The sequence below is a fragment of the Ranitomeya variabilis genome, chromosome 1 (assembly GCF_051348905.1).
Source record: "Ranitomeya variabilis isolate aRanVar5 chromosome 1, aRanVar5.hap1, whole genome shotgun sequence".
NCBI classification, from domain to species: domain Eukaryota; kingdom Metazoa; phylum Chordata; class Amphibia; order Anura; family Dendrobatidae; genus Ranitomeya; species Ranitomeya variabilis.
Window position 1 is genome coordinate 69,566,213 of NC_135232.1, and position 12,420 is coordinate 69,578,632.

The following is a 12,420-nucleotide window of genomic DNA, read 5'->3' on the forward strand; positions in this document are numbered from 1 at the left end:
GACAAGCAGAGCAAGCCATGTCGTCACCAAGTCAATGAGATGCAAATGAGGTGATCATTCCCCACCAGCCAGGGGGCCAAAAAAGGGCCAAAGTGTCAAGCAAAGGCAACAACCTCAAACAAACCAAGAAAGCAGCGACACGACACAGGGAAGGTGGCATCCTTCCCCCACAAGGGGGAGCCAAAGGCCACATCTGCCTGCTTTGAGCTTCTCCAAAGTCTCACTTTGGCTCAGCAGAGCATCTTTAGTGTTCTGTCTTTGACCATAGGAAATCAGGGGAAAGCGCGAACGCAGTCCCCCACTACCACAAATTATGCAGTCGAGTTTCCCGCATTTGGGGAAATCGCAGGGGTCAGCACACCCGGAGTGCAATGGATGAGCCTCACCCTGGGAGAACCACCTTAGTGATCATGGTATCTCCCCTGCCAGGTAAGTATGAGTTGGGGCCCGCCGGCCCGACGAGCGCCCCTCCGACGCAGCTCCCCAACATCGCGGAGTCTCGGGCCCGAAAGGGAGGGGGCGGGGGTGGCGTTCGGCACAGACCGCACGGAGGCTCCTCGAGTGGGAGGCGCCGGTCGCTCCCGACGCCCACTCCGCCCCCCCCCAGGGCAGGCCGAGCTCAAGTCCAAAGCCGCCCAAGATGCACAGCAGCAGCCTGAGTCATTTGCATAGAGGAGCGTTGGCTCCGCCCCAGCAGCCTCACGCTGCTGCGCTGGCCTGAGAACATGCTGTAGACAGCTCGAGCTCCAGCTGCCGGCCGGCACCCTCTCGTGACTCGCTCATCTCCGCTCAAGAGGATGCACGCTGGAGGGAGGCTCAAGGGCAGGAGGCCCAAACCGCAGCAGATAGCCGCGCACCAGCGGCCCACTCACAGGTCCAGCTCCAGCCCGAAGGCTGCGAGATGGGGATGCTGCAGGTGCCCTCCCGTGAGCGAGCGGGCGGGCCTGCCTGCCCCTGCAGACAAGCAGAGCAAGCCATGTCGTCACCAAGTCAATGAGATGCAAATGAGGTGATCATTCCCCACCAGCCAGGGGGCCAAAAAAGGGCCAAAGTGTCAAGCAAAGGCAACAACCTCAAACAAACCAAGAAAGCAGCGACACGACACAGGGAAGGTGGCATCCTTCCCCCACAAGGGGGAGCCAAAGGCCACATCTGCCTGCTTTGAGCTTCTCCAAAGTCTCACTTTGGCTCAGCAGAGCATCTTTAGTGTTCTGTCTTTGACCATAGGAAATCAGGGGAAAGCGCGAACGCAGTCCCCCACTACCACAAATTATGCAGTCGAGTTTCCCGCATTTGGGGAAATCGCAGGGGTCAGCACACCCGGAGTGCAATGGATGAGCCTCACCCTGGGAGAACCACCTTAGTGATCATGGTATCTCCCCTGCCAGGTAAGTATGAGTTGGGGCCCGCCGGCCCGACGAGCGCCCCTCCGACGCAGCTCCCCAACATCGCGGAGTCTCGGGCCCGAAAGGGAGGGGGCGGGGGTGGCGTTCGGCACAGACCGCACGGAGGCTCCTCGAGTGGGAGGCGCCGGTCGCTCCCGACGCCCACTCCGCCCCCCCCCAGGGCAGGCCGAGCTCAAGTCCAAAGCCGCCCAAGATGCACAGCAGCAGCCTGAGTCATTTGCATAGAGGAGCGTTGGCTCCGCCCCAGCAGCCTCACGCTGCTGCGCTGGCCTGAGAACATGCTGTAGACAGCTCGAGCTCCAGCTGCCGGCCGGCACCCTCTCGTGACTCGCTCATCTCCGCTCAAGAGGATGCACGCTGGAGGGAGGCTCAAGGGCAGGAGGCCCAAACCGCAGCAGATAGCCGCGCACCAGCGGCCCACTCACAGGTCCAGCTCCAGCCCGAAGGCTGCGAGATGGGGATGCTGCAGGTGCCCTCCCGTGAGCGAGCGGGCGGGCCTGCCTGCCCCTGCAGACAAGCAGAGCAAGCCATGTCGTCACCAAGTCAATGAGATGCAAATGAGGTGATCATTCCCCACCAGCCAGGGGGCCAAAAAAGGGCCAAAGTGTCAAGCAAAGGCAACAACCTCAAACAAACCAAGAAAGCAGCGACACGACACAGGGAAGGTGGCATCCTTCCCCCACAAGGGGGAGCCAAAGGCCACATCTGCCTGCTTTGAGCTTCTCCAAAGTCTCACTTTGGCTCAGCAGAGCATCTTTAGTGTTCTGTCTTTGACCATAGGAAATCAGGGGAAAGCGCGAACGCAGTCCCCCACTACCACAAATTATGCAGTCGAGTTTCCCGCATTTGGGGAAATCGCAGGGGTCAGCACACCCGGAGTGCAATGGATGAGCCTCACCCTGGGAGAACCACCTTAGTGATCATGGTATCTCCCCTGCCAGGTAAGTATGAGTTGGGGCCCGCCGGCCCGACGAGCGCCCCTCCGACGCAGCTCCCCAACATCGCGGAGTCTCGGGCCCGAAAGGGAGGGGGCGGGGGTGGCGTTCGGCACAGACCGCACGGAGGCTCCTCGAGTGGGAGGCGCCGGTCGCTCCCGACGCCCACTCCGCCCCCCCCCAGGGCAGGCCGAGCTCAAGTCCAAAGCCGCCCAAGATGCACAGCAGCAGCCTGAGTCATTTGCATAGAGGAGCGTTGGCTCCGCCCCAGCAGCCTCACGCTGCTGCGCTGGCCTGAGAACATGCTGTAGACAGCTCGAGCTCCAGCTGCCGGCCGGCACCCTCTCGTGACTCGCTCATCTCCGCTCAAGAGGATGCACGCTGGAGGGAGGCTCAAGGGCAGGAGGCCCAAACCGCAGCAGATAGCCGCGCACCAGCGGCCCACTCACAGGTCCAGCTCCAGCCCGAAGGCTGCGAGATGGGGATGCTGCAGGTGCCCTCCCGTGAGCGAGCGGGCGGGCCTGCCTGCCCCTGCAGACAAGCAGAGCAAGCCATGTCGTCACCAAGTCAATGAGATGCAAATGAGGTGATCATTCCCCACCAGCCAGGGGGCCAAAAAAGGGCCAAAGTGTCAAGCAAAGGCAACAACCTCAAACAAACCAAGAAAGCAGCGACACGACACAGGGAAGGTGGCATCCTTCCCCCACAAGGGGGAGCCAAAGGCCACATCTGCCTGCTTTGAGCTTCTCCAAAGTCTCACTTTGGCTCAGCAGAGCATCTTTAGTGTTCTGTCTTTGACCATAGGAAATCAGGGGAAAGCGCGAACGCAGTCCCCCACTACCACAAATTATGCAGTCGAGTTTCCCGCATTTGGGGAAATCGCAGGGGTCAGCACACCCGGAGTGCAATGGATGAGCCTCACCCTGGGAGAACCACCTTAGTGATCATGGTATCTCCCCTGCCAGGTAAGTATGAGTTGGGGCCCGCCGGCCCGACGAGCGCCCCTCCGACGCAGCTCCCCAACATCGCGGAGTCTCGGGCCCGAAAGGGAGGGGGCGGGGGTGGCGTTCGGCACAGACCGCACGGAGGCTCCTCGAGTGGGAGGCGCCGGTCGCTCCCGACGCCCACTCCGCCCCCCCCCAGGGCAGGCCGAGCTCAAGTCCAAAGCCGCCCAAGATGCACAGCAGCAGCCTGAGTCATTTGCATAGAGGAGCGTTGGCTCCGCCCCAGCAGCCTCACGCTGCTGCGCTGGCCTGAGAACATGCTGTAGACAGCTCGAGCTCCAGCTGCCGGCCGGCACCCTCTCGTGACTCGCTCATCTCCGCTCAAGAGGATGCACGCTGGAGGGAGGCTCAAGGGCAGGAGGCCCAAACCGCAGCAGATAGCCGCGCACCAGCGGCCCACTCACAGGTCCAGCTCCAGCCCGAAGGCTGCGAGATGGGGATGCTGCAGGTGCCCTCCCGTGAGCGAGCGGGCGGGCCTGCCTGCCCCTGCAGACAAGCAGAGCAAGCCATGTCGTCACCAAGTCAATGAGATGCAAATGAGGTGATCATTCCCCACCAGCCAGGGGGCCAAAAAAGGGCCAAAGTGTCAAGCAAAGGCAACAACCTCAAACAAACCAAGAAAGCAGCGACACGACACAGGGAAGGTGGCATCCTTCCCCCACAAGGGGGAGCCAAAGGCCACATCTGCCTGCTTTGAGCTTCTCCAAAGTCTCACTTTGGCTCAGCAGAGCATCTTTAGTGTTCTGTCTTTGACCATAGGAAATCAGGGGAAAGCGCGAACGCAGTCCCCCACTACCACAAATTATGCAGTCGAGTTTCCCGCATTTGGGGAAATCGCAGGGGTCAGCACACCCGGAGTGCAATGGATGAGCCTCACCCTGGGAGAACCACCTTAGTGATCATGGTATCTCCCCTGCCAGGTAAGTATGAGTTGGGGCCCGCCGGCCCGACGAGCGCCCCTCCGACGCAGCTCCCCAACATCGCGGAGTCTCGGGCCCGAAAGGGAGGGGGCGGGGGTGGCGTTCGGCACAGACCGCACGGAGGCTCCTCGAGTGGGAGGCGCCGGTCGCTCCCGACGCCCACTCCGCCCCCCCCCAGGGCAGGCCGAGCTCAAGTCCAAAGCCGCCCAAGATGCACAGCAGCAGCCTGAGTCATTTGCATAGAGGAGCGTTGGCTCCGCCCCAGCAGCCTCACGCTGCTGCGCTGGCCTGAGAACATGCTGTAGACAGCTCGAGCTCCAGCTGCCGGCCGGCACCCTCTCGTGACTCGCTCATCTCCGCTCAAGAGGATGCACGCTGGAGGGAGGCTCAAGGGCAGGAGGCCCAAACCGCAGCAGATAGCCGCGCACCAGCGGCCCACTCACAGGTCCAGCTCCAGCCCGAAGGCTGCGAGATGGGGATGCTGCAGGTGCCCTCCCGTGAGCGAGCGAGCGGGCGGGCCTGCCTGCCCCTGCAGACAAGCAGAGCAAGCCATGTCGTCACCAAGTCAATGAGATGCAAATGAGGTGATCATTCCCCACCAGCCAGGGGGCCAAAAAAGGGCCAAAGTGTCAAGCAAAGGCAACAACCTCAAACAAACCAAGAAAGCAGCGACACGACACAGGGAAGGTGGCATCCTTCCCCCACAAGGGGGAGCCAAAGGCCACATCTGCCTGCTTTGAGCTTCTCCAAAGTCTCACTTTGGCTCAGCAGAGCATCTTTAGTGTTCTGTCTTTGACCATAGGAAATCAGGGGAAAGCGCGAACGCAGTCCCCCACTACCACAAATTATGCAGTCGAGTTTCCCGCATTTGGGGAAATCGCAGGGGTCAGCACACCCGGAGTGCAATGGATGAGCCTCACCCTGGGAGAACCACCTTAGTGATCATGGTATCTCCCCTGCCAGGTAAGTATGAGTTGGGGCCCGCCGGCCCGACGAGCGCCCCTCCGACGCAGCTCCCCAACATCGCGGAGTCTCGGGCCCGAAAGGGAGGGGGCGGGGGTGGCGTTCGGCACAGACCGCACGGAGGCTCCTCGAGTGGGAGGCGCCGGTCGCTCCCGACGCCCACTCCGCCCCCCCCCCAGGGCAGGCCGAGCTCAAGTCCAAAGCCGCCCAAGATGCACAGCAGCAGCCTGAGTCATTTGCATAGAGGAGCGTTGGCTCCGCCCCAGCAGCCTCACGCTGCTGCGCTGGCCTGAGAACATGCTGTAGACAGCTCGAGCTCCAGCTGCCGGCCGGCACCCTCTCGTGACTCGCTCATCTCCGCTCAAGAGGATGCACGCTGGAGGGAGGCTCAAGGGCAGGAGGCCCAAACCGCAGCAGATAGCCGCGCACCAGCGGCCCACTCACAGGTCCAGCTCCAGCCCGAAGGCTGCGAGATGGGGATGCTGCAGGTGCCCTCCCGTGAGCGAGCGGGCGGGCCTGCCTGCCCCTGCAGACAAGCAGAGCAAGCCATGTCGTCACCAAGTCAATGAGATGCAAATGAGGTGATCATTCCCCACCAGCCAGGGGGCCAAAAAAGGGCCAAAGTGTCAAGCAAAGGCAACAACCTCAAACAAACCAAGAAAGCAGCGACACGACACAGGGAAGGTGGCATCCTTCCCCCACAAGGGGGAGCCAAAGGCCACATCTGCCTGCTTTGAGCTTCTCCAAAGTCTCACTTTGGCTCAGCAGAGCATCTTTAGTGTTCTGTCTTTGACCATAGGAAATCAGGGGAAAGCGCGAACGCAGTCCCCCACTACCACAAATTATGCAGTCGAGTTTCCCGCATTTGGGGAAATCGCAGGGGTCAGCACACCCGGAGTGCAATGGATGAGCCTCACCCTGGGAGAACCACCTTAGTGATCATGGTATCTCCCCTGCCAGGTAAGTATGAGTTGGGGCCCGCCGGCCCGACGAGCGCCCCTCCGACGCAGCTCCCCAACATCGCGGAGTCTCGGGCCCGAAAGGGAGGGGGCGGGGGTGGCGTTCGGCACAGACCGCACGGAGGCTCCTCGAGTGGGAGGCGCCGGTCGCTCCCGACGCCCACTCCGCCCCCCCCCAGGGCAGGCCGAGCTCAAGTCCAAAGCCGCCCAAGATGCACAGCAGCAGCCTGAGTCATTTGCATAGAGGAGCGTTGGCTCCGCCCCAGCAGCCTCACGCTGCTGCGCTGGCCTGAGAACATGCTGTAGACAGCTCGAGCTCCAGCTGCCGGCCGGCACCCTCTCGTGACTCGCTCATCTCCGCTCAAGAGGATGCACGCTGGAGGGAGGCTCAAGGGCAGGAGGCCCAAACCGCAGCAGATAGCCGCGCACCAGCGGCCCACTCACAGGTCCAGCTCCAGCCCGAAGGCTGCGAGATGGGGATGCTGCAGGTGCCCTCCCGTGAGCGAGCGGGCGGGCCTGCCTGCCCCTGCAGACAAGCAGAGCAAGCCATGTCGTCACCAAGTCAATGAGATGCAAATGAGGTGATCATTCCCCACCAGCCAGGGGGCCAAAAAAGGGCCAAAGTGTCAAGCAAAGGCAACAACCTCAAACAAACCAAGAAAGCAGCGACACGACACAGGGAAGGTGGCATCCTTCCCCCACAAGGGGGAGCCAAAGGCCACATCTGCCTGCTTTGAGCTTCTCCAAAGTCTCACTTTGGCTCAGCAGAGCATCTTTAGTGTTCTGTCTTTGACCATAGGAAATCAGGGGAAAGCGCGAACGCAGTCCCCCACTACCACAAATTATGCAGTCGAGTTTCCCGCATTTGGGGAAATCGCAGGGGTCAGCACACCCGGAGTGCAATGGATGAGCCTCACCCTGGGAGAACCACCTTAGTGATCATGGTATCTCCCCTGCCAGGTAAGTATGAGTTGGGGCCCGCCTGCCCGACGAGCGCCCCTCCGACGCAGCTCCCCAACATCGCGGAGTCTCGGGCCCGAAAGGGAGGGGGCGGGGGTGGCGTTCGGCACAGACCGCACGGAGGCTCCTCGAGTGGGAGGCGCCGGTCGCTCCCGACGCCCACTCCGCCCCCCCCCAGGGCAGGCCGAGCTCAAGTCCAAAGCCGCCCAAGATGCACAGCAGCAGCCTGAGTCATTTGCATAGAGGAGCGTTGGCTCCGCCCCAGCAGCCTCACGCTGCTGCGCTGGCCTGAGAACATGCTGTAGACAGCTCGAGCTCCAGCTGCCGGCCGGCACCCTCTCGTGACTCGCTCATCTCCGCTCAAGAGGATGCACGCTGGAGGGAGGCTCAAGGGCAGGAGGCCCAAACCGCAGCAGATAGCCGCGCACCAGCGGCCCACTCACAGGTCCAGCTCCAGCCCGAAGGCTGCGAGATGGGGATGCTGCAGGTGCCCTCCCGTGAGCGAGCGGGCGGGCCTGCCTGCCCCTGCAGACAAGCAGAGCAAGCCATGTCGTCACCAAGTCAATGAGATGCAAATGAGGTGATCATTCCCCACCAGCCAGGGGGCCAAAAAAGGGCCAAAGTGTCAAGCAAAGGCAACAACCTCAAACAAACCAAGAAAGCAGCGACACGACACAGGGAAGGTGGCATCCTTCCCCCACAAGGGGGAGCCAAAGGCCACATCTGCCTGCTTTGAGCTTCTCCAAAGTCTCACTTTGGCTCAGCAGAGCATCTTTAGTGTTCTGTCTTTGACCATAGGAAATCAGGGGAAAGCGCGAACGCAGTCCCCCACTACCACAAATTATGCAGTCGAGTTTCCCGCATTTGGGGAAATCGCAGGGGTCAGCACACCCGGAGTGCAATGGATGAGCCTCACCCTGGGAGAACCACCTTAGTGATCATGGTATCTCCCCTGCCAGGTAAGTATGAGTTGGGGCCCGCCGGCCCGACGAGCGCCCCTCCGACGCAGCTCCCCAACATCGCGGAGTCTCGGGCCCGAAAGGGAGGGGGCGGGGGTGGCGTTCGGCACAGACCGCACGGAGGCTCCTCGAGTGGGAGGCGCCGGTCGCTCCCGACGCCCACTCCGCCCCCCCCCAGGGCAGGCCGAGCTCAAGTCCAAAGCCGCCCAAGATGCACAGCAGCAGCCTGAGTCATTTGCATAGAGGAGCGTTGGCTCCGCCCCAGCAGCCTCACGCTGCTGCGCTGGCCTGAGAACATGCTGTAGACAGCTCGAGCTCCAGCTGCCGGCCGGCACCCTCTCGTGACTCGCTCATCTCCGCTCAAGAGGATGCACGCTGGAGGGAGGCTCAAGGGCAGGAGGCCCAAACCGCAGCAGATAGCCGCGCACCAGCGGCCCACTCACAGGTCCAGCTCCAGCCCGAAGGCTGCGAGATGGGGATGCTGCAGGTGCCCTCCCGTGAGCGAGCGGGCGGGCCTGCCTGCCCCTGCAGACAAGCAGAGCAAGCCATGTCGTCACCAAGTCAATGAGATGCAAATGAGGTGATCATTCCCCACCAGCCAGGGGGCCAAAAAAGGGCCAAAGTGTCAAGCAAAGGCAACAACCTCAAACAAACCAAGAAAGCAGCGACACGACACAGGGAAGGTGGCATCCTTCCCCCACAAGGGGGAGCCAAAGGCCACATCTGCCTGCTTTGAGCTTCTCCAAAGTCTCACTTTGGCTCAGCAGAGCATCTTTAGTGTTCTGTCTTTGACCATAGGAAATCAGGGGAAAGCGCGAACGCAGTCCCCCACTACCACAAATTATGCAGTCGAGTTTCCCGCATTTGGGGAAATCGCAGGGGTCAGCACACCCGGAGTGCAATGGATGAGCCTCACCCTGGGAGAACCACCTTAGTGATCATGGTATCTCCCCTGCCAGGTAAGTATGAGTTGGGGCCCGCCGGCCCGACGAGCGCCCCTCCGACGCAGCTCCCCAACATCGCGGAGTCTCGGGCCCGAAAGGGAGGGGGCGGGGGTGGCGTTCGGCACAGACCGCACGGAGGCTCCTCGAGTGGGAGGCGCCGGTCGCTCCCGACGCCCACTCCGCCCCCCCCAGGGCAGGCCGAGCTCAAGTCCAAAGCCGCCCAAGATGCACAGCAGCAGCCTGAGTCATTTGCATAGAGGAGCGTTGGCTCCGCCCCAGCAGCCTCACGCTGCTGCGCTGGCCTGAGAACATGCTGTAGACAGCTCGAGCTCCAGCTGCCGGCCGGCACCCTCTCGTGACTCGCTCATCTCCGCTCAAGAGGATGCACGCTGGAGGGAGGCTCAAGGGCAGGAGGCCCAAACCGCAGCAGATAGCCGCGCACCAGCGGCCCACTCACAGGTCCAGCTCCAGCCCGAAGGCTGCGAGATGGGGATGCTGCAGGTGCCCTCCCGTGAGCGAGCGGGCGGGCCTGCCTGCCCCTGCAGACAAGCAGAGCAAGCCATGTCGTCACCAAGTCAATGAGATGCAAATGAGGTGATCATTCCCCACCAGCCAGGGGGCCAAAAAAGGGCCAAAGTGTCAAGCAAAGGCAACAACCTCAAACAAACCAAGAAAGCAGCGACACGACACAGGGAAGGTGGCATCCTTCCCCCACAAGGGGGAGCCAAAGGCCACATCTGCCTGCTTTGAGCTTCTCCAAAGTCTCACTTTGGCTCAGCAGAGCATCTTTAGTGTTCTGTCTTTGACCATAGGAAATCAGGGGAAAGCACGAACGCAGTCCCCCACTACCACAAATTATGCAGTCGAGTTTCCCGCATTTGGGGAAATCGCAGGGGTCAGCACACCCGGAGTGCAATGGATGAGCCTCACCCTGGGAGAACCACCTTAGTGATCATGGTATCTCCCCTGCCAGGTAAGTATGAGTTGGGGCCCGCCGGCCCGACGAGCGCCCCTCCGACGCAGCTCCCCAACATCGCGGAGTCTCGGGCCCGAAAGGGAGGGGGCGGGGGTGGCGTTCGGCACAGACCGCACGGAGGCTCCTCGAGTGGGAGGCGCCGGTCGCTCCCGACGCCCACTCCGCCCCCCCCCAGGGCAGGCCGAGCTCAAGTCCAAAGCCGCCCAAGATGCACAGCAGCAGCCTGAGTCATTTGCATAGAGGAGCGTTGGCTCCGCCCCAGCAGCCTCACGCTGCTGCGCTGGCCTGAGAACATGCTGTAGACAGCTCGAGCTCCAGCTGCCGGCCGGCACCCTCTCGTGACTCGCTCATCTCCGCTCAAGAGGATGCACGCTGGAGGGAGGCTCAAGGGCAGGAGGCCCAAACCGCAGCAGATAGCCGCGCACCAGCGGCCCACTCACAGGTCCAGCTCCAGCCCGAAGGCTGCGAGATGGGGATGCTGCAGGTGCCCTCCCGTGAGCGAGCGAGCGGGCGGGCCTGCCTGCCCCTGCAGACAAGCAGAGCAAGCCATGTCGTCACCAAGTCAATGAGATGCAAATGAGGTGATCATTCCCCACCAGCCAGGGGGCCAAAAAAGGGCCAAAGTGTCAAGCAAAGGCAACAACCTCAAACAAACCAAGAAAGCAGCGACACGACACAGGGAAGGTGGCATCCTTCCCCCACAAGGGGGAGCCAAAGGCCACATCTGCCTGCTTTGAGCTTCTCCAAAGTCTCACTTTGGCTCAGCAGAGCATCTTTAGTGTTCTGTCTTTGACCATAGGAAATCAGGGGAAAGCGCGAACGCAGTCCCCCACTACCACAAATTATGCAGTCGAGTTTCCCGCATTTGGGGAAATCGCAGGGGTCAGCACACCCGGAGTGCAATGGATGAGCCTCACCCTGGGAGAACCACCTTAGTGATCATGGTATCTCCCCTGCCAGGTAAGTATGAGTTGGGGCCCGCCGGCCCGACGAGCGCCCCTCCGACGCAGCTCCCCAACATCGCGGAGTCTCGGGCCCGAAAGGGAGGGGGCGGGGGTGGCGTTCGGCACAGACCGCACGGAGGCTCCTCGAGTGGGAGGCGCCGGTCGCTCCCGACGCCCACTCCGCCCCCCCCCAGGGCAGGCCGAGCTCAAGTCCAAAGCCGCCCAAGATGCACAGCAGCAGCCTGAGTCATTTGCATAGAGGAGCGTTGGCTCCGCCCCAGCAGCCTCACGCTGCTGCGCTGGCCTGAGAACATGCTGTAGACAGCTCGAGCTCCAGCTGCCGGCCGGCACCCTCTCGTGACTCGCTCATCTCCGCTCAAGAGGATGCACGCTGGAGGGAGGCTCAAGGGCAGGAGGCCCAAACCGCAGCAGATAGCCGCGCACCAGCGGCCCACTCACAGGTCCAGCTCCAGCCCGAAGGCTGCGAGATGGGGATGCTGCAGGTGCCCTCCCGTGAGCGAGCGGGCGGGCCTGCCTGCCCCTGCAGACAAGCAGAGCAAGCCATGTCGTCACCAAGTCAATGAGATGCAAATGAGGTGATCATTCCCCACCAGCCAGGGGGCCAAAAAAGGGCCAAAGTGTCAAGCAAAGGCAACAACCTCAAACAAACCAAGAAAGCAGCGACACGACACAGGGAAGGTGGCATCCTTCCCCCACAAGGGGGAGCCAAAGGCCACATCTGCCTGCTTTGAGCTTCTCCAAAGTCTCACTTTGGCTCAGCAGAGCATCTTTAGTGTTCTGTCTTTGACCATAGGAAATCAGGGGAAAGCGCGAACGCAGTCCCCCACTACCACAAATTATGCAGTCGAGTTTCCCGCATTTGGGGAAATCGCAGGGGTCAGCACACCCGGAGTGCAATGGATGAGCCTCACCCTGGGAGAACCACCTTAGTGATCATGGTATCTCCCCTGCCAGGTAAGTATGAGTTGGGGCCCGCCGGCCCGACGAGCGCCCCTCCGACGCAGCTCCCCAACATCGCGGAGTCTCGGGCCCGAAAGGGAGGGGGCGGGGGTGGCGTTCGGCACAGACCGCACGGAGGCTCCTCGAGTGGGAGGCGCCGGTCGCTCCCGACGCCCACTCCGCCCCCCCCCAGGGCAGGCCGAGCTCAAGTCCAAAGCCGCCCAAGATGCACAGCAGCAGCCTGAGTCATTTGCATAGAGGAGCGTTGGCTCCGCCCCAGCAGCCTCACGCTGCTGCGCTGGCCTGAGAACATGCTGTAGACAGCTCGAGCTCCAGCTGCCGGCCGGCACCCTCTCGTGACTCGCTCATCTCCGCTCAAGAGGATGCACGCTGGAGGGAGGCTCAAGGGCAGGAGGCCCAAACCGCAGCAGATAGCCGCGCACCAGCGGCCCACTCACAGGTCCAGCTCCAGCCCGAAGGCTGCGAGATG

At 62.1% G+C, this 12,420-nt stretch overlaps 13 non-coding genes across 13 annotated transcripts; all 13 read right to left on the minus strand.

The window, feature by feature from the left end:
- Window positions 1–273: 273 nt before the first annotated feature.
- On the minus strand, window positions 274–437 carry LOC143801116 (U1 spliceosomal RNA). Its single transcript, XR_013220758.1, has one exon. It is a non-coding gene; the product is annotated as a U1 spliceosomal RNA (small nuclear RNA).
- A 795-nt stretch (window positions 438–1,232) lies between these two features.
- On the minus strand, window positions 1,233–1,396 carry LOC143801117 (U1 spliceosomal RNA). The gene has a single exon (XR_013220759.1). It is a non-coding gene; the product is annotated as a U1 spliceosomal RNA (small nuclear RNA).
- A 795-nt stretch (window positions 1,397–2,191) lies between these two features.
- Window positions 2,192–2,355, minus strand: LOC143801118 (U1 spliceosomal RNA). Its single transcript, XR_013220760.1, has one exon. It is a non-coding gene; the product is annotated as a U1 spliceosomal RNA (small nuclear RNA).
- Window positions 2,356–3,150: 795 nt separating this feature from the next.
- Window positions 3,151–3,314, minus strand: LOC143801119 (U1 spliceosomal RNA). Its single transcript, XR_013220761.1, has one exon. It is a non-coding gene; the product is annotated as a U1 spliceosomal RNA (small nuclear RNA).
- Window positions 3,315–4,109: 795 nt separating this feature from the next.
- Window positions 4,110–4,273, minus strand: LOC143801120 (U1 spliceosomal RNA). The gene has a single exon (XR_013220762.1). It is a non-coding gene; the product is annotated as a U1 spliceosomal RNA (small nuclear RNA).
- A 799-nt stretch (window positions 4,274–5,072) lies between these two features.
- LOC143801122 (U1 spliceosomal RNA) lies at window positions 5,073–5,236 on the minus strand. Its single transcript, XR_013220763.1, has one exon. It is a non-coding gene; the product is annotated as a U1 spliceosomal RNA (small nuclear RNA).
- Window positions 5,237–6,032: 796 nt separating this feature from the next.
- Window positions 6,033–6,196, minus strand: LOC143801123 (U1 spliceosomal RNA). Its single transcript, XR_013220764.1, has one exon. It is a non-coding gene; the product is annotated as a U1 spliceosomal RNA (small nuclear RNA).
- A 795-nt stretch (window positions 6,197–6,991) lies between these two features.
- Window positions 6,992–7,155, minus strand: LOC143801124 (U1 spliceosomal RNA). The gene has a single exon (XR_013220765.1). It is a non-coding gene; the product is annotated as a U1 spliceosomal RNA (small nuclear RNA).
- Window positions 7,156–7,950: 795 nt separating this feature from the next.
- Window positions 7,951–8,114, minus strand: LOC143801125 (U1 spliceosomal RNA). The gene has a single exon (XR_013220766.1). It is a non-coding gene; the product is annotated as a U1 spliceosomal RNA (small nuclear RNA).
- A 795-nt stretch (window positions 8,115–8,909) lies between these two features.
- On the minus strand, window positions 8,910–9,073 carry LOC143801126 (U1 spliceosomal RNA). The gene has a single exon (XR_013220767.1). It is a non-coding gene; the product is annotated as a U1 spliceosomal RNA (small nuclear RNA).
- Window positions 9,074–9,867: 794 nt separating this feature from the next.
- On the minus strand, window positions 9,868–10,031 carry LOC143801281 (U1 spliceosomal RNA). The gene has a single exon (XR_013220898.1). It is a non-coding gene; the product is annotated as a U1 spliceosomal RNA (small nuclear RNA).
- A 799-nt stretch (window positions 10,032–10,830) lies between these two features.
- Window positions 10,831–10,994, minus strand: LOC143801127 (U1 spliceosomal RNA). The gene has a single exon (XR_013220768.1). It is a non-coding gene; the product is annotated as a U1 spliceosomal RNA (small nuclear RNA).
- A 795-nt stretch (window positions 10,995–11,789) lies between these two features.
- On the minus strand, window positions 11,790–11,953 carry LOC143801130 (U1 spliceosomal RNA). Its single transcript, XR_013220769.1, has one exon. It is a non-coding gene; the product is annotated as a U1 spliceosomal RNA (small nuclear RNA).
- Between the last annotated feature and the right edge of the window lie 467 nt (window positions 11,954–12,420).